Source organism: Panthera pardus, unplaced genomic scaffold (genome assembly GCF_024362965.1).
Source record: "Panthera pardus isolate Hobbes unplaced genomic scaffold, ASM2436296v1 HiC_scaffold_7, whole genome shotgun sequence".
Classification (NCBI taxonomy): domain Eukaryota; kingdom Metazoa; phylum Chordata; class Mammalia; order Carnivora; family Felidae; genus Panthera; species Panthera pardus.
In genome coordinates, this window is record NW_026527002.1 from 18,131,771 (window position 1) to 18,154,849 (window position 23,079).

General features: G+C 37.6%; 1 protein-coding gene across 1 annotated transcript in view; it reads right to left on the minus strand.

The window, feature by feature from the left end:
- CPA6 (carboxypeptidase A6) overlaps positions 1-23,079 on the minus strand; it is a 541,372-nt gene that overhangs the window by 476,145 nt on the left and 42,148 nt on the right. The window contains exon 2 of the mRNA XM_019453228.2: positions 7,321-7,434. The gene's annotated coding sequence lies outside the window, so the exon portion shown is untranslated. The remainder of the gene's footprint in view (positions 1-7,320; positions 7,435-23,079) is intronic.

The window sequence follows — 23,079 nt, forward strand, 5'->3', positions numbered from 1 at the left end:
AGCATAAAGGATTTTAAATCCCCAAACTCCCATCAACTCCTATGCAACTAATTGAAACTTAAAGCACTGGCATTTTTCTTCCTATTGTTGCTTAGGGAAGCTATTTAATAGAAAATATGTAGAAACGTCTGGATGTAGATAACATTTCAACTGATTTGATTATAATCAGATTCCTGCATCCCTTCCTTCAAATCACTGAGGGTGATTGTTCAGAATGATAGTTTTACATTGTATGTCTCAATGTAGCTAATCCAATCTCATCATTGTTTTAAAGTATTAAAACTCCCAGAGACCGATTCCTCTTCCTCCTCCTCTTCCTGCTTTGTTTTTCCTTGTAAGCAATGCACTGCTGCCTATAGAGCTAAGCTGGTAATAAACATGTGATTACAGTCAATAATCATTCCCCCTCCTTTTTTTTTATAGCCAATGTCAGTACCACTTCTCCACCTTAGGTCATGAGTGTCCTGTTACTTCTGATCGCCAAACTTCAGTGCGTTGTCACTTGCATCAATCATTTTACTCTCTGCCTATTTTGGGAGATAGTCTTATTTGAGTTTCTTGAGTTTCTAGGTCTTGCTGGATGTGCCAACACCCAGGCACATCCCTATGTGGCTCTATTACCCAGGCCTTTTCTCATATTTGTTTATGCAGCTGGTAACTCGTGAGATGAGGTAATATTTGGGCATAGAGCAGGCCAGCTCACTTCTTGCTAGAAAAGCAGTGGATTCCCCAAGTTCCACTGATGCTTGCTGTGCTATGAATAATGAAGTCCTTTGCATCTGACCCAAGATCTTGGGTCTTCTGCTAAGCACCCAGACAACTGTTATAGGCTAACTTTACAGCTTATAAGTCAGATAAAATCAAATCCAGAACCAATAGTCTATACCAACTGGATTGCTTTTATATATGTGCTTTTGCCCCCAAATAGTAAGCCCCTTGAGATCAATAGTCTGAGTCATGTTTGTACTGCCTTTGGTAAACTTAAATAAACATTCAGTAAGTGTTCACTGGCAATGATGATATCAACTTATACCATGAAGAGGTGAAATTTTGATATCAAGACAGCAAGGATATCATTGTGGCAACCTGTAATGCCATAGGATGTCAATTCTTGTTTACTCCTTACTTATCCTAACTCGTGAAGTAGGTAATACTATGTTGTGGAGAGATTTTTCTGTAGGAAACAGATGTGAAGAATTAGACTACAATAAAGAGATATTGAGAATATTGCAGACATGGTTACTCCACACTTCTGTTCCCACCCTAGTGACAAACAGCTTCAGGAAGAGCAGTCATTTGCCATGAAGAAGAAAACTCACTTCAGGGGGAAAAAAGGAGGGACAGAGCTACTAGTCCTCTATATTAATACAGTAGCAAATCTTTATCTACCTCTTTCCTATTTACTGAGGAGAAAGTGGCAGCTTTCTTTGAACTGAAAACCATCAAATGGCTGTCAAAGGAGCCCAGTAGGCGCAAAGATTCTCTGAGTTAATAAGTCACTTTATCTTTTTGAGGTAGAAATCACTCATTTCTCTAACAAGTAAATATATGAACTAATTTCCTTCTCATTTCAACAGACACTCTTGTAATGCTAAATGATGCACCAATATGGTATATTGCTATGCTAATTCTATGCTTGGAAGGTGTTCCCAGGAAAGCAAACTTACTGGTGTGATGAACATGAGAATTCCTGTCTCTTATCTCCCATGGCAGAGAGCATCATTGACCTAAAGCCCCAGCAACCTTGCTATGAAATCCATTGCCATGTTTGCACAAAGTTCATGCTTCTCAGGTGCTGCTCTCACTCAGTGAGTGTGGCAGGAATACGATAGCAGGTCCATTCCTGAAATGTGTCCATGGGTGACTTTGGTTCAGGATGCCCCAACAGCCTTGTGGAACTCCCCTTAAAAGTGAATTTCCACCAACCTTACTTCCTTGTTTCTATTCCTCTCTGGGGATCAGATTTGCACCACAGTCTAATGGCTCTCCTGCCCTTCCCCAGCTCTCTCCCCATTTTCTCCCACAAGCATTAGCCCTAATAAATTTCCAGCATGTTCAATCCTGTCTTGGTATTGGCCTCTTGAAAGACATGGACTAACTAAATTGCCTCAAAAATTACCAATGCTATTTGTTGAAAGTGTGGAGATTCTTAGAGCAGTTTGAGAAGTGCATATTATAATCTGAAATTATGAATACTGGATTTATTCATAATAATAAAACTCTGAGAGTTCCAGGAATTTGAGAGGAAATTATAATAAAATACAATTTATACTGTGAACTTCATATTTCAGCAGTTTTATTTTAAGTTTTTATTCTAACTCCAGTTACATTTATCAGGATAGTGGTCTCCCAAATACATCCTTGGCTTTCTCAGACTATCCATTTGTTTATAGAGATTATGTGCCTGAAATGTGCTTGCTTTCTCTTCCTACCACCTTCATCCCTGATTGTCTTATTTATCCTTCAAGATCAGTTCCAACTGGTTCTGTGAAGACTTCCCAGCCTCTTCCTAAGCAGAGTATTTCTGTCTTTTTCTTGCTTACAAAGAACTATTATTTAGTATCTGACTCATCACAGTCACTTGCTATCATATTTGTTACATTACCATAAGATATTTGTGTTATCTCTTCTGTGGCGGGAGTTTCTTATGGGGGGTTGTGTTTTATGAGTATATGAGTCCTTCTCCTTTCAAAGAGACAGACCAGGGCCCAGCTCACAGTATATGCTCTGAGCACACTTAGAGAGTTGAATGCAACTACTTTCTTGGTCACTGGCTATTTAATAAGGAAGCACCTGAGAGGTTAGCAAGTTAGAGCCCACCAGTGGGGATAGTTCTTGCTTTTTTTTGCCTGTCTCTTGACTGCTGAGAAATAGTGCTAATCATAAAGTTATATAATGTTCCGTACCAATACTTTTTAAAAAGACAAACATTAATGATTTAAGACCAGTAAATTGAATCTTTGAATTTGAAATTATAACTACCCTCTACAAGCAGAGACAGATCTGACTTCTGACTTTTCCCTCAAATTCTTTCCAAAGGGAATGCCAAACTCCATATTCTATTCCCCTCCTCAGTATGTTGCAGCATTTTCTACATTATCTCAACATATTCCCCCTCATACTGGACTTGTTAGGAACTATCAGAATGATTTGTGTTTCTGTGGAGAAAAATCACCTTTTCCTCCCCTGGGATTCACATCTGTTTCTCCTGTCTTCATGAGCCTCTGCCAAAAGGCCCGAGACTGTTAGAGATTTAATATCTGGATCCTTTTGAAGTCAGAGCAGAGATCAGGTCCTGTCCTTTCATCTGGACACATAAAGTTGTGATGTGAGGAGAGAGACTTCTGACTGCTGCCAAATTTTTGTTAGCCTCTAGTCTTTGACTCTTGCCCGTGTCTCTGTGTTAAATTGCACTAGAGATGCAGAAACAGATCAGAGAACTTATCTGTAAACAACAATGTCTCAAATGACCATTTTATTTTATGGCTTTGTAAAAGCATGATATGAACATATCGGTGTTATTTTAAAATATCATGATATAACCCCCTGTGAATGTATTCAACTGTGTTTGATTGCGGGCTTCTGTAGAATAATTCAAATTGGGCTAAGCCTCCAAATTAGGGAATGGTGAAATTTGGGTAAGAAACTTCTGGCCACAAGGTAAGGCAAAGTGAATATAAACTTCTCCTTTGTCTTCTCTATTCCTGCAAAATGTAATAGCTCTCTGTTGGGTGTATACAATTTTACTAGACATAATTGGATATGTTTTGGGCTTGATTTAAAATTCATTCATTGTAATAGAAACTCTGTAATTTTAGGGTGATTTGCAAGGTTTCATGTAAGAAGTTTGGCAGTAACTCAGGCCCTGTGGGAGGTAGGCTCAGCAAATATTTCTAAGGTTCCTCTCTGGTCCATGTGTCTATATATATGGTACGCTATTATAGCCATCTACTTTACTATTTTTCATTATAAGAATGCATGAAACTTTCAGTGGGTTTTACAGAGACCATGAGTAGCCAGGGAGGAAGCATAATACTCATCTCTCTGATTTCAGATCTCCAAAATATAGAATTCTATCTCTTTTGCTAAGAATTAGCTTGGCGGTGTGCACAGATTTCCTTTCCTAAGACTCTCCCTGATCTAAAATCTCCTCTCTAATTCCCTTCCTCTATTGAGCTAGAAGCATTTTATTGGGTATGGAGAAATGGTGTGTTGTAGATGACAGGGAATGTAAGCTTTATCTAATTGAAACTTCGGATTTTTTTTTCTTCTTTTATATCTGAATCTAGCCTTCTGCACTAAAAAGCCAGAATTGTTGCTAACTTTCTTCTCTGTTTCCTTTATTACTCTTCACAGTTTAGAGCATTCATTGATATGTCATTGAACAGAGATGAATTTGTGTGTCTTTGTCGAGTTCCTGTAATAATCCACATGTCATGTGACCTATGTCAAGATATAATCTTCAAAAATAAACAAGTATCTCACAACACATGCAACAATTAATTCAACATGGATCAACAACATAAATATAAGAGCTTTCTTATATCTAAGAGTTTCTTAGAAGAAAACACAGTGATAAATCTTCATGACCTTATATTTTGGCAATGGATTTTTAGATCTGACACCAAAAGCATGAACAGTAAGAGAAAAAGAATAGATAAATTTGACTTCATAGAAATTTTAAAAATTGTGCATCAAACGACATTATCAAAAAAGTGAAAAGATAACCTACAGAATGGGGGAAAATATTTTCAAACCATTTATCTGGTAAGGATTTAATATCCAGAATATATCAAGAACTCCCAAAACTCGACAAGAGAATAGACAAACAACCAATTAAAAAAATGGGCAAAGACTTGAACAGACATTTCTCCAAAGAAAATATACAAATGGGCAATAAACACATGAACAGATGTTCAACATTACTAATCATTAGGGAAATGCAAATCAAAACCATAATGAGATACCACTTCATACCTACTAGGATGGCTATAACTTCAAGAAAATGGAAAAATAACAAATGTTAGGGAAACTGAAACCTTCATCAATTGCTGGTGAGATTGTAAAATGGTGAAGCTTCTGTGTAAAAGAGTTTGATGGTTTCTCAAAAAGCTAGATATAGAATTATCATAAGACTCAGGAATTACACTCAAATCATTGAAATCAGGGGCTTAAATAGATACTTGTATGCCAATGTTCTTTGGAACACTGGAACATTATTCGCAATAACAGAGAGGTGGAAACTACCCCAGCGTCTATCAACAAATGAATGGATAAACAAAATACAGTACATACATAGGATGGAATATTATTAAGCCAAAGAAAGGAATGAAGTTCTGATACATGCTACAGCATGGATAAACCTTAAAAATATTATGCTTAGTGACAGAGGCAGATGAAAAAGGACAAATATTGTATTACACCACTTATATGAAATATCTAGAATAGGCAAATTCATAGATAGAAAAGTAGGTTAGAGTTTACCAAGAGTTGGGAGAACAGGAGAATAGGAATTACAAAATCTCTATTTGGGATGATGAAAGATAGGGGTGATGGTTGCACAACATTGTGAATGTAATTAACATCACTGAATTATAACCTTAAAAATGATTACAGTGGCAGTCAATAAATAAATATGTGGGGTCACAAGGGTGGCTCATTCGGTTAAGCATCCGACTTTGGCTCAGGTCATAATCTCATTGTTCTTGAGTTCGAGCTCTGCATTGGGCTCTCTGCTGTCAGCGTGGAGCCGAGCCCACTTCGGATCCCTTACTCTCATGCTTTCTAGCTCTCTTTCTCTCAAAAATAAATAAACATTTTTAAATTTAAAAAATAATAAAAATAAGTGGTTTTGTTCCCTTATATCATATAGACAAGCCAAATTTGAAAGATGAGTTTAAGCATTAGTTTAAGGCTAGTAGGAACTGATATTTATTCCCAGGAAGATAATTTAGAGTAGAAACAGCAGTGTTTCATAAGACGTGTGAGAAGACATAAATATTTCACCCTTTGCTAGGTTTCCTGTGTCTAGAAAATAATTCTCTGAAAAAAGCACAGAAGGTTCACTTGAACCTTGTTGTCATTGATAGCTGCTGAAGACAATCCACATCAGAGGGAATTTGTGTTGGTGGAAGTTTTCCATTAGCTTCATGTGAGTTTTTCTATAGGAATTAAAATTTTACCTTAAAAATTTTTATATCTTTGTCTTAGTTACTAAATCTAACAGTCTTTGTAAATATTAACAAAACATAATAGATTTCACAAACACAAAAGTCTTTACTCAACCTTCCTTCCTTCCTCTCTTCCTTCTCTTCTCTTCTCTTCTCTTCTCTTCTCTTCTCTTCTCTTCTCTTCTCTTCTCTTCCCTTCCCTTCCCTTCCCTTCCCTTCCCTTCCCTTCCCTTCTCTTCTCTTCTCTTCTCTTCCATTCCCTTCTCTTCCCTTCCCTTCCCTTCCCAACTTCAGAGTTGGTAACTGGATCTACTAATACTCTTAAAATAAATAACTTTATTTCTGCTTGGATGACGACCTGTATTAGGACTAAACCTTCTTAACTGTATAACACCTTTCTTCAGGGAAATCTGAAATCTTTGGATTTATTCCTGTTCTAATTTCTTTTGTAATCTTAACCATTTTGGAAGATAAGGGAGATGACAGAAGTGAAGAGAAAGAATAAGAAGTAGCCAATAAGTAATTTTTTATCCACTTGCATGGTAGCTGACCAGCACATTAAAAAATATCCAGAATTGTGCTTCTTGATGCTAATATACCCTTATTTGGGATTTGCAAAAAAAATTTATGGAAATAAAAAATTATTTGTAATCATATAAAAGCTATGTAATCATATAAAAGCTTCATAATATAAAATGCTATATTAGAGATAAAAATATACACACAAAAACAAACATAGGCACATCACAATCTCAGATTTTTTCTCAAGCTTGTGGTCCTGATATATAGTCTTTGAAGGGGATGTGATAAGGGCCCTGAAGGAAAAAGAGGAAGGGGGAGATATATATATATATATATATATATATATATATATATATATATATATATATTAAAGATAAAAGATACATATGTAACTTAAGGATAAAATATTTGTTATGTCAGAAATTGAATGAGGATAAACAAAGACAGTGACTTTGAATGCTACTAGAAAGAAAACAGCTACAGTGAGCATAAAAGAAGGATGGGTAAAGAGAGATGAGTACAAAAAATGGGGACTTGTGGAACAATGACATAAAATAAGTGGGAGTAGGGACACTGGTGTCTTTCTCACATGCTTTCAAGAGGCTAGAGTGTTGTAGTGCTAGATTACCTGGGTCTTTTGCCTTTCAAAGCTATTTCTTCACTCTGTCACACCTGTAGGTTCAGGAGCCTCCTCATCCTCCAGAATACATAGGCACTCATGTTCATGTTGCTCTAGTTTCTGCTGCAAAATTGTTGAAAACCAGAATGAGGGCTCCATCATATTCTAAGAAGTCAAAACACCTCAAATACCTGGGGGGATACATAACCTCTATAGCAAATTAAACATTTCACAAGATATTTTAACTATTGCAGTCAAAATAACTTCTCTATCAGAAGCAACTGACCAATTTGACCATTGCTTTACATGATCTTCTAAGAAGGCTGTTATAGGTACAGTGTTTTGTCATTGACTCATCTGTTCATTGATTCAAGTACATGCTTTGTAATATGCTACCACCTACCTTTATGAGTACTTAGTTAGTGACTTTTTGATGTAACATGTCTTGAAAAGTTATACTACCTTTCAGACAATTGCTTTTTCCCCCCAGAATAGCAAGATTTTCACATTAAAACACACTGAATAAACATGGCGGTGCTCAGTGGGTTGGCTCAGTGGATGGATGGCTCAGTGGGTTGAGTGTCTGACTTCGGCTCAGGTCACGATCTCACAGTTTGTGAGTTCAAGCCGTGCATTGGGCTCTCTGCTGTCAGCCCAGAGTCCATTTTGGATCCTCTGTCTCCCTCTCTCTCTGCCCCTCCCCCACTTGTGCTCTCACTCAAAAATAAATAAACATTAAAAAAAAAAAACCATGGTGGTATTTCAACATTATGATTTCAGGCAAAGATATGCTTACCAATTCACTCAAAACAAGATTTTAGTGCAAGAACAGCATGTGGAACACATTTAAATTGCATACTGTGAAGGATGTACCCAAAATGTTTTCCTCTGTGTACATAAGACAAGGGAAAGAGATGAAACAAAGCATCTTCAGCTAGTTATTCACATGGGTTGTTCTGAAGTGTTCTGAAGTGTTCTTATGGTTATTTAGTCTTTATTTTGCTCTAAAGGTGTGTTTCTGTGCTGTAAGCTGAAGTGTACATTTGAGTGCCAGACAACTATGAGTCTGAAAATGGTTGAAAAATTGGCAAAGAGAATGATGAAGAATAAACCCTCCAAAGAATGTTTCTCACCCCCCTTTTCTATAGCCCACCATCTGCTATAAGTCTTTTATTGCATTTTAAGTATGAACTATACTTACTGTAAACTATTAATTACAAGAAGTTACTTTCATCATTTAATGCACGTATTTTTCTAAGACTTTATGTATCTAGGGCTTTGGTATTGATAAAGCATCATAAATTTCCCCATCAAATTTAATGGATTTGTATTAAATAAGTTTTTTCACTTCTCTGAGCTTTCCTTTTCTTATCATCTGAGCTTTCCTTTCCTCATCATAAAGTGGCCCTGGGGGTGCTGTGAGGTTTTAAAATAAATAAGTGAATAAATAGAAATAAATAAATAAATAAATAAATAAATATCATAAGTAAATAGTTTTAAGCACTTTAGCAGCATTTATTTATATGCTGGTAAATGTTGTGTGAATCATAAATCATTTTTTTATGCATTAAATTGCCTATGAGGTATTAAAACTTCATTCTTTGAAAATAAAAAAAAATTAATGGAGATCTTCGTTTAATGGCTCTTCACTTGGTGGCAGCATTTCACAAATGAACTAAAGTCATTAAGCAAAGGAATACACTGACGGAATAAAAGAGATGAGTAAGTTATAGCCCCATCCTTGAAGGAACTTGCAATTTTTTAGAGAAGATGAATAGATTTGTACATAAGAATATAAAGTATGTAAAAAGTCATGTAAACTATACAGAAATAGGACTATATTTTTTACAAATAAATAAGCATACCTGAGCTTATACACCCAAACTACTCTTATCTCCTTTAAAAAGTTCTCCTGGAAAGTAAACACTGTCATTTCTCAAAAACTTATTTGATTAAAAAATGAGTTGTGATTATAAAGTAATAGGAATGGTGTCACAGAGAAGCACTGGGATGTAAAATGCCCAGAACACAGATAATTGATTTTTCCAAAGGGATGAATATCCTTAAGGATCTTTCCATGACCTACTTAAAGAAGAATATTTTCCTTTCAACATTTTCTATATAAGACAATAACAAGGTTGAGAAGAGCTGATACAAAGAATTCAATTGCTGAAGTCCCACACAAGAAGTTAGGTTAAGTTCAGATCCCACAATGTGGACATTTTTGAAATGAGAAATAACCAAACACAAAAGGAAGTGACTTCGAATAAGCTGAATAGACTCATTCTAGGAGATATTCTTTTCCTTGCTTAAAACCATTGTGGGAGTCAGAAGTAGTCTAATACCTTTTTATTCCACAGAAACAAGCATTTTCGGAGTATATTTGTGGACATTGAAGAATATTCAAAAGGAGTTTATATGGCAAGAAAAGTGAGGATAATGAATTTGTGTGTCTGAAAGGGGTCCGCAATCAGCCATAAGCATTGGGACAAGTAAATGGTCACCTCATATGAACCAGGTCAAGATTCAAATTAAGTGAAAGGAAAGATAATACTGAGGACACAAAGAAGTTCTCTAATGGCATTCTAGAGGCCTCTGACCAGGCTCTTCAGCGTGCCCTATGATAATGCTAGTTAGCCTCAGTGCCATCAGACCCACTCATACGACTTGCATATTTTTGTATGTTTATTCCATAATGTGAGTTCATTTCTGTTCAACCAATTCTTTTTTGCCCAAAGTTTAATAAAAATGTAAACATAAAGGTTCTGTCAAGGGGAGGTTCTTGGACTGAATGGATATTGTATTTCTGACCTGAATGGACATTGTATATACTCTTAACATTCAGATCTGCTGACAAGCAGATATAATATTGGTCCCATTACAGAGTGAACAGGTCCATTAAGTAAACATTCTTACATTAATTAAATATTATTACACCAAGGATTGTACATGGTTAGTGCTTAAATTTTCTTTCTCAAAATAGACATATAGAGGTTTCTTTAGCACTATACTAATAAATACCTCTGTTTCAACAGTATCATCATCCTAAAAGGGTCACAGCAAGGAACTTCAGACTTTGTAAAGTCCTTGCTGATGCCAGTTACTCTGTGTGTGCCTTTCCTGATAGAGTCTTTGCTCTTTTCCATCCTGCTCCAGCCCTAAGAAACTGACCTGGAAGGACTGCATTGTCCAGGCTGATCTGCCCTCTGGATTTTGGTTGGGTTTGACAAATGCAATGCAGGAGACTGGAGAGTGAGAGGAGGAAGAGGTCAAGGTATTTATTCCTGCTGCTCTCTGCCTGGCTTGGCAGTGTCTGCATTCCTTTACAGATGGCCTCAGCTCTTGTCAGGTGGCTGCTCTCCCAGGGTTACAGCTGTTACCATGCTCCAGTACAGCTCTCCTTCGGGACCGCCTGCTGTCACCGTAACATCCTCTGTTGGTTCCTTATCCTTGGCAATCAACCCTCTTCGATTTCCCCGTTTGAATGCTTTCCTGTCCGAAACAGGTATCTTCTATGTATTATTTTCTCATACATTATTTTTTTCTCATTAACACAAACATTTATTGATACCATTTATATAGCAAATTAGGTTGAAAGTGAAGTTTGGATGGCTCGAATTCACCATTTGTTTGTGCACAAAAGTATTCTCTTATTTATAAATAAACCGTTTTTCTTTGGCATCCATTAGTTTTTTTCCAAATATTGGCCTGTGTCAAATGTTAAAAAATCAATTTAGTTTCTATCACACAAGACTAAAAGTGATTTCACAGACAGTTTGACTGTATGATGACCTAAAACATCTGATGTTAAATGTCATTAAAAACTGCTGTTTGATCACCTTTGTCAGTTTGTGTTAAGACAGAGAAGGCTGGGATTTTATAAATTCCAAGTCTTATGTGAACAGTCCGCATATAAAAGTTGTCTTTTCATTTGGTGAAGTGGTATCCATGAAGCCGTGGACCTCTGCATTCTTGTCTCTGCTGGTCAGTAAGAGCCATCCTTCCAACTGTCATCATTCAGAAGACCAGAGGTTTTAGGAGCTGGCGAGGATCTGTGAGCAGGCTGTACAAATTTACTGTGAGGCACCGGTAAACCCTAGCAGAAGAGGAGAGAATCCAGGCATTCTCAGCAAGTCACTTCTCACTGGGGTTGTTTCTGCAGATTTAGTAGAAGTAGTGCTGTGGATCTTGTTGGATGTGCTGGGACTGTGCTCTGACCCGTGGGAGGCCCACGTGGGGAGGTGGTTTGTCCGAGCCGTGTCATTTCTTTGCTACTGTAAGAACCAGAGCTGTGATTACTAAATGCTTTTATTGGTTGCTGAAAAGCCAAAGGAGATAGTACTGCAGGGAAGTGGAATTAGCTTGGAGAAGATATGGCTGAAGCCTGAGGTTGCATGTGAAGTGTTCCTCCATTTGGCACTTGAAAATTTAAATCATTTCTGTTGCTTTTCACTGAGTCAACCGGCAAATTAGATATTTGGGACTCTCATGCATTATTTATTTATTTAATTCCCACAACGCCACTGTGAGAGTTATCACTCTAAAAGTCACAAAACAGGGGCGCCTGGGTGGCTCAGTCAGTTAAGTGTCCGACTTTGGCTCAGGTCATGGTCTTGTGGTTTGGGAGTTTGAGCCCTACGTCGCACTCTGTGCTGACAGCTTAGAGCCTAGAGCCTGCTTCGGATTTGTGTCTCCCTCTCTCTCTGCCCCTATCTTCCTTGCACTCTGTCTCTCTCTCTCTCTCTCTTGGAATTAAATAAACATTAAACATTTTTTAAAGGTCACAACACAGAATCATACCTACCAAAAAGCTGGAACTTAGATTTGAATCTAGATTTGCCTGACTCTCAGCCCTTGTTCCTTCCACTGTACATAGTTTCTTTCTAGAAGGCTTGTGAGTACTTAGCACAATCATCCATAAATTACTATTATTATTTCCATTTTACAAATGAGAAACTAAGAATCAAAACCATCTAACCCCCGCCCCCCAACAAACATATTTTACCATCCACATTATCATGATTTTACTCTGCCACTGTCTTCATCACAATGTCTTAACTTATTGCAGGAAATTTTTGTCCAGAGAGATAAAAGTTAAAAATGATTTCAATGTTTCTTTCAGGAACTTCCTGAAAAATTCACTTTAATGAACATAATACTGTTTCGCTTTTCAATATATAGCTTCAAACAATTCTTTGCTTTCTATGATTCTTCCATACCCTCACCTCATACCCCTCATTTTGCTGTGCCCACCAATCCTATAGCGTTGTATTGTGACCTTTATCCTAATTAAGCCTCATCCTTTGCCCTGAAAGGCTTGCCTTAAATGAAACCCAAAACCTCATAAATATGACAACTTTTCTCTCTTCCCTCCAAGATGCTACAAATTCATGGTCACAGCAGCGTTCTCCCTTACTGAGGTAAGCAATAAACTTAGATTTAGCTTGTAAACAGGTTATTTTGGTGGCATTTTTGAGGATCCAGAATTTGGCAACATTAACACTTATAGACTTAAATAATCACCCCACTTTATCAATATAGGAAGAGATGGAGTTGAGATTCAAATCCGGGCATTCTGACCCTGGAGCCGTCTCATAAACAACACACTGTTTTGCCTCTGATAGGCTATAATATCAGAAGAAAATGTGACAAGTTATCCAACAGAAATGTTACTATTTGGTCACGAGAGTGTTTAACACAGTCCTTGATGACTTAGTAATAGAGCATTATTATCTTTTAGGTGTTCAGAAATAAAATTATTAATAATTAGTCTTGTTTTATATCTTCCAAAGCTTAACTTTTCAAGGCTTTTGTCACTTAGATTTACAAACATGTCATAGAGGTAATTAGCAAAAGTAATAGCATTTCTTTATATGTCAACTTGTCATATGAAAATGTTAAATTGTGTTTTATCATTACATAAAAGTAAAAAAATGACTTGCCTTTACATGGCATTATGAATTGAAGTACTGATTTCTGGGTTGTCTTCATTGTGTAGCACAGATTATTTTGTCATCTAAATTAAATAGAGCAGAATTGGGGCACCTGGGTGGCTCAGTTGGTTGAGTGTCCAACTCTTGATTTCAGCTCAGGTCATGATCCAAGGGTTGTGGGACTGAGTTCTGTGTAGGGCTTGTGCTGAGCATGGAGCCTGCTTAAAAGTCTCTCTCTCCCTCTCTCTCTCTCTCTCTCTCTCCTGTTCTCTCTCTCTCTCTAAAAAAAAAGAAGTTGAGCAGAATTTTGCTTTTTCTAAAACAAATACGGTTGTTACAATAAAAGTGGACATTTCAATAAAACAGCATATGATTTTACCCTTGAGATACCAAAATTGTATCTCAGATAGACTGAAGTGAGAATTAAACATTTTAAATTACATATTTTAAGGTAATCACAAAAGTAGGAACTGATGAATAAACCAAAGGAACCAAGAATGTTTCTAGAAAATTCTGGAAATAGATACTCTTTCTCTTATTTATTTTGTTTTCATGGTGACCCGTGTCCTTTGGGGACTCCTAAATAAATCTGATACAAACAGATGTCAATGGTTAATGTCTTTTTAGCCTGATGATATGGAGGGCAATTCACTAAGCAGGCTTCCACTGAGCTCTCGAGATTAACTGACTCTCTACCCTCTCTCTGAGAACCACATTGGTTGGCTCCCATAGTGAACTGACCCCCACCACTGCCACCCTACTCCCCATTCTGCCTCTGCATCTGTGCTCCCACCAACTGAGTTGTATGCTTCCCTGGACTCAACTGTGTTTGATCCCAAACCTTGTCATTGTAATACTATAACAACTCCATGTCATACAACTTGACAGCTACATATTATTCAACCTGGCAAGTGTTAAAAGAAAAAATGTTGCTGCTGTGAAAACTAAATTAAATATTTCAGAAATCAAATTGCTTTTTAAAATGAGATCAAATCAAATAATTATAAAGAATTAGGAAAAAAAACTTTAAAAGTCTAGAAAAATTTTGCTTTTAGATTTAAGATCCTTTTCTCACTTGAAACAAACTAGAAAATGTAGATGAATTATGAGTATAGTTTTGTGAAAAAGACCATCTACAACTTCAATCATCAGATTCATACAAAAAAAAAAAGCTTTGGGTCTACTATAAAAGATAGGCAAACAGATGTGTATTTATGTGTTTGATGTAAAATTAAAAGCTTCAGGTCAATATGTATCTCTTTTATGATTGTCTAAGATGACTGATATTTTTGGTTAACCAACTGTGATGGTTAATTTTATATGTCAATTTGATTAGGCAATGAGGTACTCAGATATTTGGTCAAATATTCTGAGTTTAACATTTGATTAGGTAGACTGAGTAAACCAGGTTGCCCTCCCTAATGTGGGTAGGCCTTACCCAATTAGTTGAAGGCCTAAATAGAACAAAAAGGCTGACTCTCCCATGATTAAGAGGAAATTCCTCCTGCTTGACTACTTGAGCTGGGAAATTAGTCTTTTACTGCCTTCACACTCAAACTGAAGCATCAACTTTTGTTGTGTCTCAAGACTGCCAGCTTTCAGACTAGAACTTACACCATCAGGTCTCCTGGACTCACCCTGAAACTGTACCATAGACTCTACCAAGCCTCCATCATGTTGACTGCAGATCTGGTGCCTTGTACTTGAACATTTAAAGCTGATGGCAAAAAAGAGGAAGAGAAAACAAGGAAGACTGAGGACCACATGAGGAAGTAAAAGAAAGACCAGGAGAATGTGGTATCATCTAACCTCTAAAAAAGAGAATTTCAAGGAGTGTCCAGTTGTACTAAATGCCAAAATATCAAAGAGTATGAGGCCAAGGCAATTCCCAATGTATACAGCAATACAGTATAGTTGGTTGTGACCTTTATAGGAGTAATTTCACTAGAATGATAGGAATGAAGCCAGATTATAAGGACTGAAGAGAAAAATTGTATTTCTAGTTAATGAATTATATTAGACACAAGTGGTTACTTTTGCCTGGTTCATAACACACTGAAAAGATAGCAGAAGTTTTTTCTAAAAAGTGATAAACCCAGAAGACCACAAAAACTAAATGAGATTTCAACAAGCTTTTGAAATATGAAAAATGGATAGACCAGGGTAACTGTCTTAGCAGTCTAGAAAAAGGTAAAGAGAATGCAGTAATGGGAGGGGCAGGCAGACAAAGAACAAGATGATTCATTTCTCAGAGCCCTGGAAGAACTTGGGAGCTCGAAGTATTAGGGACCTTTGAAAGATCAGTTGGCAATTTGTTTATGAAACAGTTTTTCACATCTTCACATCCAGTCTTTAGCCAATGGGTATCTTGTCCTCATACCACAGAAGACTGGAACTTTTCTCTCTAGGAAGGTTGAATCTTTCCCCAAACAACATGAGAATTCTCCCAGCTTTATTTATACACACCAGGCAAGAGAATAGAGAATCACCTTTAGGGAAAACTTGCCTGTGGTTAACACACACACACACACACACACACACACACACACACACACACACACAGATCCTGACATTTGTGTGCCCTTCAATGAAAAAGCAAGCTTACTGTTAAGGGATATCCACCACTGACAAGTTCTGCTCATGCAAACAGAGCTCCAAACATGAAGCACAGCAAGAAAAACAAAAAAACAAAACAGCAAACAAACAATTTAGAAAAAAATAGAAAATGTAAGGAGGATCAAGAAACTTCAGAAACTTCAGAAAATATTTTAATAGGATCTTCACAGAGTTACAAGATGATACTGCATCCACAAAACAAAAACAGAATGTGATAAAAAGTGAATTATTAAGCTGAAGAATGGGCTTTTGGATATTAAAAATATATGAGAACCAAAAGAATCAATAGGAGGGGTGAAAGGTTAAGTCAAGAAAATCTTTCTGAAAATGGATAAAAATGAAATGGATAATAGAAGGAAGTTTTTTTTTAAATTTTTTTAATGTTTATTTTTATTTTTGAGACAGAGAGAGACAGAGCATGAACAGGGGACGGGCAGAGAGAGAGGGAGACACAGAATCGGAAGCAGGCTCCAGGTTCCGAGCCATCAGCCCAGGGCTGACGCGGGGCTCCAACTCACCGACTGCGAGATCGTGACCTGAGCTTAAGTCGGACGCTTAACTGACTGAGCCACCCAGGCGCCCCATTATAATAGAAGAAAGTTAAAACAAATTTAAAGGATCTGTGTAGGAGGACCAATATCTGAATAATAAGAGTTCCAGAAAGAAAATAGAAAAGTATGAAAATTCCTTAACCTGAATAAATTCCTAGAACAGAGGGACATGGGTTCCCAGAATAAAATGACCCACTGGATGTCCAACCATACAAATAAAAAGAGGTAAATAAGGACCAAAAAAAAAAAAAAAAAATCCTAAAGACTCCAGAGAGGAAAAAAATCAGGTCATATACAAAAGCTAGATTCTGAATGCCATTCACAGGAATTCTGAACAGCATTAGGAAGCTTTGTGATCTAGGGAAGAACACATCCAATATAGGGGAAAGTTGAAGAGCATTTCCAGATGACAATGGAAATCCCTTCACTGTGGCTGTGTAGCAAGGAAAGAAAGGATATGGAATGTGTCAGGGGTCTTGATTGCTGTAAAACCTGAGGTAAACAGGATTAAAAGGCATGAAGAACTCACTACCAGCAGCAAGATAGGCAGTCTGCCTGGACCTGATTTAGCCCCTGGTTCAGGGCCTTGACCAGCTACTGTTTGTTCCTGCATCTCTACTGAGGCACACAGAAGGGAACTCTAAGCTGATGAAAGTGTATGTTTAAACTACCCTGTGGAAGTTATCCCTACCACGAAATCTTCTCTCAGGTCTATTTATTTTTGAAAGCTTTCTTATACGTGCTCTCCAGTTCCACTGAGAATTTCCTAAGGTGGAAACATTGCCCTCATAGTGACAACTTATTCTACAACTGACTTTCGTCTCAATAATTACAGGTTACATTGAATATTACATGTTATATGACATGTGCTTTTCAAGCAATTGGTAGTTTCCCTTTGTGACAAAGCCACTCTTTTGAAGTACTTGTGTAAATTAGGTCCTGGATTTATTTTCTTAACAATTGGCACCAGAATGCCTTTTGAGGAGGAAACTACCTTTGAGGAAATGACTTGATTAGCCACTGGGTAGAAGGTGGAGCCCTATGGGGTGTGGTGTTCAGCAAAATCAAAGCCAGAAAAAAGCCTGGGTAAATTGCTCTTATGAGAATTATAGACGAATTTCTTTTGTTTCCGAGAGGGAGAGGTGGGGAAGATAGGGAAGCAAAGAAGGGAGGGAGGAGCAGAGTAGAAAGAGGAAATTATGGTAATGTGCTGGAAGTAAAGCAATCAGTGGAAAAATTAGGGTGGCTGAAGGATTTTCTATGAAGAGGTATACTGAAGAGTCAACATAAACTATCTGCATTTCTACAACCAAAGACCCTCACTTGCCCATGCCATATCAAGTCTAAAGCATACCATATTCACAAATGGATATGTAAATTGGTCTGAGGACAGAGATGATTTTTATGCTTCAGTCAGCTTAAAGTTAGACAGCGGGCCCAGAAACAGAATTGACCTCCAAAAATGGGAAGACTTTGGATTTCCACACTATGCAAAATGAAAGTTCAAGAGTTTGGATCTCAGGAGTACAAGTCTCCAGCTGGTATGTAGATTGTATACCTAGTAATGCCTCACAAACATGACAAAGTTTTAAGTGCGACTTTCTTTCCTTTAATGGCTGATTTCCTCTCTATTACTTTAACCTAAAGCATGTTCAGTACAAACCAGAGCTGTTTTCATTTAGTTACTTTCAGAAAACCCTGTGTGAAGTTAATTACATCTAATGAATGGTGTGTTTTTTTGCGAGTTTCCCATGTTTCAAAAATGAGGCCAGCTCCTTATTAAACAAGGTTTTTGAAAAATCTAATTTCATTATGCACAGTTGTCCATTGTTACCCTTATTTTGTGGTGATTATTAGTATTACTTAAAAAACCCTGTTACTCTGTTGCACATATGTGCTAGGTTTGTGCCTCTGTCCACCCTCCTTTCCCCTCGCTCCATTGATACATATATTTTTTTTCCTGTTACCCCTCCATTATCCAGTTTCTCTTCTCCGTAACTAGAAATTTCACATCTTGGCAGTTAGCCCTCGTAACACAGAAGCAAAAGTGGAGCTTAACTGATCTTCCATTTCCTTTTCCTACTTGTCCTTCACTGTCATTTTTCTACTAGATTAATTTTCTTTTCTGCTGACCCTCACAGATTAATTTAAAAGGCTCCTCTGTGTTAGTTCAAAGATTTTCTATAGTTGACATTGCTTCCCTGTGCTTCTGATTAAATTGGGCTCCATGATGAAACTCATCTCTGTTATAATTAACTAATTTTTTAAGATACCAGAAGGCGTCATTTTACTTTTCTTTATCTCCAATATCAGGGCATGTTCTTTTAACAAGTCAATACTTCTGACTGCACTTACCAGAACAATGCCTGTGATAATAGACATCTTCTCTTCTGACTAACCTACCATTTATGTGGAAGATCCCTGTCTGGGCTTCTTGACTTGAAAATTGAACACAGTGAATCTGTGCTTAGAGCTGAATGAGTGATGTCAAGCATAATTTCTAATCTCCTATTTCCTTCCAGGTTTAGTTCATTTGCAAAACAGGACACAAAAATCCCACTAGACTATCTCCAAGTAATGTTGTTAAATAGCATAGTTAATTATTAGAATCTGTACATAGCTGGGGTAATCAATATAAAGGATAAAGAAAAAATAAGACTGCCACTACTTCTCCAGGCACCCAGGTGGCTCAGTCGGTTAAGCATCCTACTTCAGCTCAGGTCATGATCTCACGGTAGTGAGTTTGAACCCCTGTTTGGGCTCTGGATTGACAGCACAGAGCCTGCTTCAGATCCTCTGTCTCCTTCTGTCTCTGCCCCTCCCCAGCTCATGCTTGTGCAGACTCTCTCTCTCTCTCTCAAAAATAAATAAACATTAAAAAAAATACTGCTACTTCTCTAGTTCTTGCACTAGATAACAGATACACTTGCTCTCTGTTTTCCTTAAAAAAAAAAATTGAAGCCACCAGAAGAAACACCCTCATTTCCCTATGTGTGACCATTAGAATCGCCAGCCTCGGCACTCATCCTCTCCTCCTTGTCCCCAGGTCCATTCCTTTCTTCAAGAGCCAGACCTCCTTGTCAACTTGGTATCCCACCCTCTCTCACTTGCTAAAAAACTTTACCCTACTGATTATTTCTTCCTCCTATATTTTCGGTTTTGACCTATCCCATTAGCATTTAAATATGTCCTAATGTTTCCCATCTTAACAAAAATTTCAACCCTGCACCCCCTCCCACAACCATTTTAGGGTTTTCCTGCTTTTTATAGCCAAACTTATGAGAAACTTCTCTATGGTCACTGCCTCTGTTTTATCACATCCTGTTTGTCCCGCCACACTGTCCATCTGGCTTCCATCCCCATGATTCCACCAAAATGACTGTCTCTAAAATCACCAGAGACATTTTCTATTAAGATAAATGCACAATCTGCTGCCTTCATTCCAGCCGGTTTCTCCTTATTCGACCCAGTTTACCATATTTCCTTCTGTAAAGCATGACTCCTGAGGCTTCCATCACCACCCACTCCTCTGACTTTATACTTCTTTCTCTGGCTCCTTCTCAGCCTCCTTTTCCAGATCTTTCTTTATTTTTTTTAAAGTTTATTTATTATTTATTTTGAGAGAGAGAGAGAGAGAGCACGCAAGTGGGGGAGGGCCAGAGAAAAAGGGAGAGAGAGAGAGAATCCCAAGCAGGCTCCACACTGAGCACAGAGCCCACTGTGGGGCTCGAACCCACAAACTGTAAGATCATGACTTGAGCTGAAATCAAGAGTCAGATACTTAACCAACTGAGCCACCCAGGTACCCTCTTCTACTTTTTGATTTAAACTATTTGTGGCAGCTGCTCAGGGCTTGGTCCTGCTTCTTCCACTCCTAATCCTACTCTTCCTCATGCGCTCATATATCTTCAGAGGTTTTACTTCCCATCTTTTCTCAAAAGATTAATTTAAATGGCAGTGAATATAAGGAAGGTTCTGGTGATTCCTATTTCTGGACAGACTTTTTTCTCTCTAGTCAGGGAAACATTCGCAGTAATGGGTATTTGCAGCAGCTGCTTTTTTTTTAATTATTAAGTTTATTTATTTTGAGACAGAGAGAGACAGAAAGAGAGAGAGAGGCAGAGAGAGAAGGAGAGAGAGAATCCCAAACAGGTTCCCAGTGCAAAGCCCAACACGGGGCTTGAACTCACCAATTGTGAGATCATGAGCTGAGCCAAAACCAAAAGTCAGGTGCTTAACTGGCTAGCCACCCAGGTGTCCCTTTGGTTTGTTTTTAATGTTCTTATTTTAGCTTCAAAAAATCTATTTCTTACATTGGATCATTGTTTATTTCCTCCCAAGGAGAGCACATATTTCTAGGCTTTTGATAATATGACTTATTTTTATAACCAAGATACTTGATTATCCCCTAATGTTTCATATCTTAACAAAAATTTCAACCCTGCACCCCTCCCCCCAAGTCCTAGTTTTATGACATGCTAACTATATTTGATCCTTGATGGGAGATTTCTTTAAGGAATATTGACTTCTTCAATTAACCAGTTTAAAATCTCTCATTATAATGAATAACTATGTAGAATGGTAGAAAGGTATGTACTTTGAAACTAGGCCAGCCTGGGGGCGCCTGGGTGGCGCAGTCGGTTAAGCGTCCGACTTCAGCCAGGTCACGATCTCGCGGTCTGTGAGTTCGAGCCCCGCGTCAGGCTCTGGGCTGATGGCTCAGAGCCTGGAGCCTGTTTCCGATTCTGTGTCTCCCTCTCTCTCTGCCCCTCCCCCGTTCATGCTCTGTCTCTCTCTGTCCCAAGAATAAATAAAAAACGTTGAAAAAAAAAAATTTAAAAAAAATAAAAAAAAAAAAAAAGAAACTAGGCCAGCCTAAGTTCAAATGCTGACTCAGCCACTTGTTACCTGTGATACTTACTAGATGATGTAACTTTCCTGATCCTCACTTTATCACCTGTAAATTTGTTTCTTTTTAAGACTTTATTTTTTTTTAGAGCACTCTTAGGTTCACAACAAAACTGAGGGTAAGGTATAGAGATTTCCCATAAACCTAACCTCCCCCATTATCAACCTCATTCATCAGAATGAGTACATTTTATCAAGGATGAACCTACATTGACACATCATAATCATCCAAAGCCCGTAGTTTACTTTAAGATTCCTTCTTGGTGCTATACACTCTATGGGTTTGGTCAAATGTATGATGACATATATCCGTCATTACAACATTATACAGAGTATTTTCACCGCCTTAAAAACCCTTTGTGCTATTCGTCTCCTGTTTCTCCTCCCCCTCTACCCCTGGCAGCCATTGATCTTTTTATCATCTCTATAGTTTTGCCTTTTCCAGAAAGTCATGTAGTTGAAATAAAACAGTATATATGAAGCCTTTTCAGATTGGCTTCTTTTACTTGGTGATATGAATTTAAAGTTCCTTCATGTTTTTCATTGCTTGATAACTTTCTTCTTAGTGCTGAATAATATCCCATTGTCTGGATGTACCACTGTTTGTTTAGCCATTCACCTACTAAAGGGCACCTGGGTTGCTTCCCAGTTTTGCCAGTTATGAACAAAGCTGCTATAATCAGCCACTGCACATTTTTGCATGTGTTTTCACTTCCTTTGAGTAAATACCGAGGAGTGTGATTACTGGATCAAATGGTAAGAGTACATTTAGATTTGTACTGCTTTCCAAACTGCTTTCCAACGTGGACTGTGCCATTTTGCACTCCCAACAGCAATGTCTGAGAGTTCCTGTTGCACCACACCTTCACCAGCATTTGGTGTTGTCAGTGTTCTGGATTTTGGCCATTTTAATGGGTATAGAGCGGTATCTTGTTGTTTTAATTTGCACTTCCCTGATGACCTATGATGTGGAGCATCTTTTCATGTACTTATTTGCCACCTATATATCATCTTTGGTGAAGTATCTTTTACGGTCTTTGGCCCATTTTTTAATTAGGTAGTTTGATTTTTTGCTGTTGAGTTTTAAAAGTTCTTTTCATACTTTATATAACAAACCTTTATCAGATGTGTCTTTTGCAAAAATATCCTTGTAGTAGGTGACTTGTCTTCTAATTCTCTTGAAATTGCCTTTCACAGAGCAGAAGCTTTTGATTTTAATGAAGTCCAGCTTATTATTTCTTTCATGGATCATGTTTTTGGTGCTATATTTAAAAAGGCACCACAACACTTAAGGTCATCTACGTTTTCTCCTATGTTGTCTTCTAGAAACTTTGTAGTTTTGCATTTTACATGTAGGTCTATGACCCATTTTGAGGTAATTTTTGTGAAGGGTATAAACTTTTGTGTCTAGGCCAACTTCTTTGCATGTGGATGTTCAGTTGTTCTGGCTTCATTTGTTGAAGAAACGATCTTTCTCCATTGTATTGCCTTTGCTCCTTTGTCAAAAATCATCTGACTTTACTTATGTCAGTGTATTTCTGGGCTCTCTATTCTCTTCCATTGATCTATTTGCCAGTTGCTTCACTAATACCACATTGCTTTGATTACTGTAGGTTTATTTATTTTTTTATTATTTTTATTATTTTAAATACAACTTATTGTCAAATTGGCTTCCATTCAACACCCAGTGCTCATGCCAACAAGGGCCCTCTTCAATGCCCGTCACCCACTTTCCCCTCTCCCCCACCCCCATCAACCCT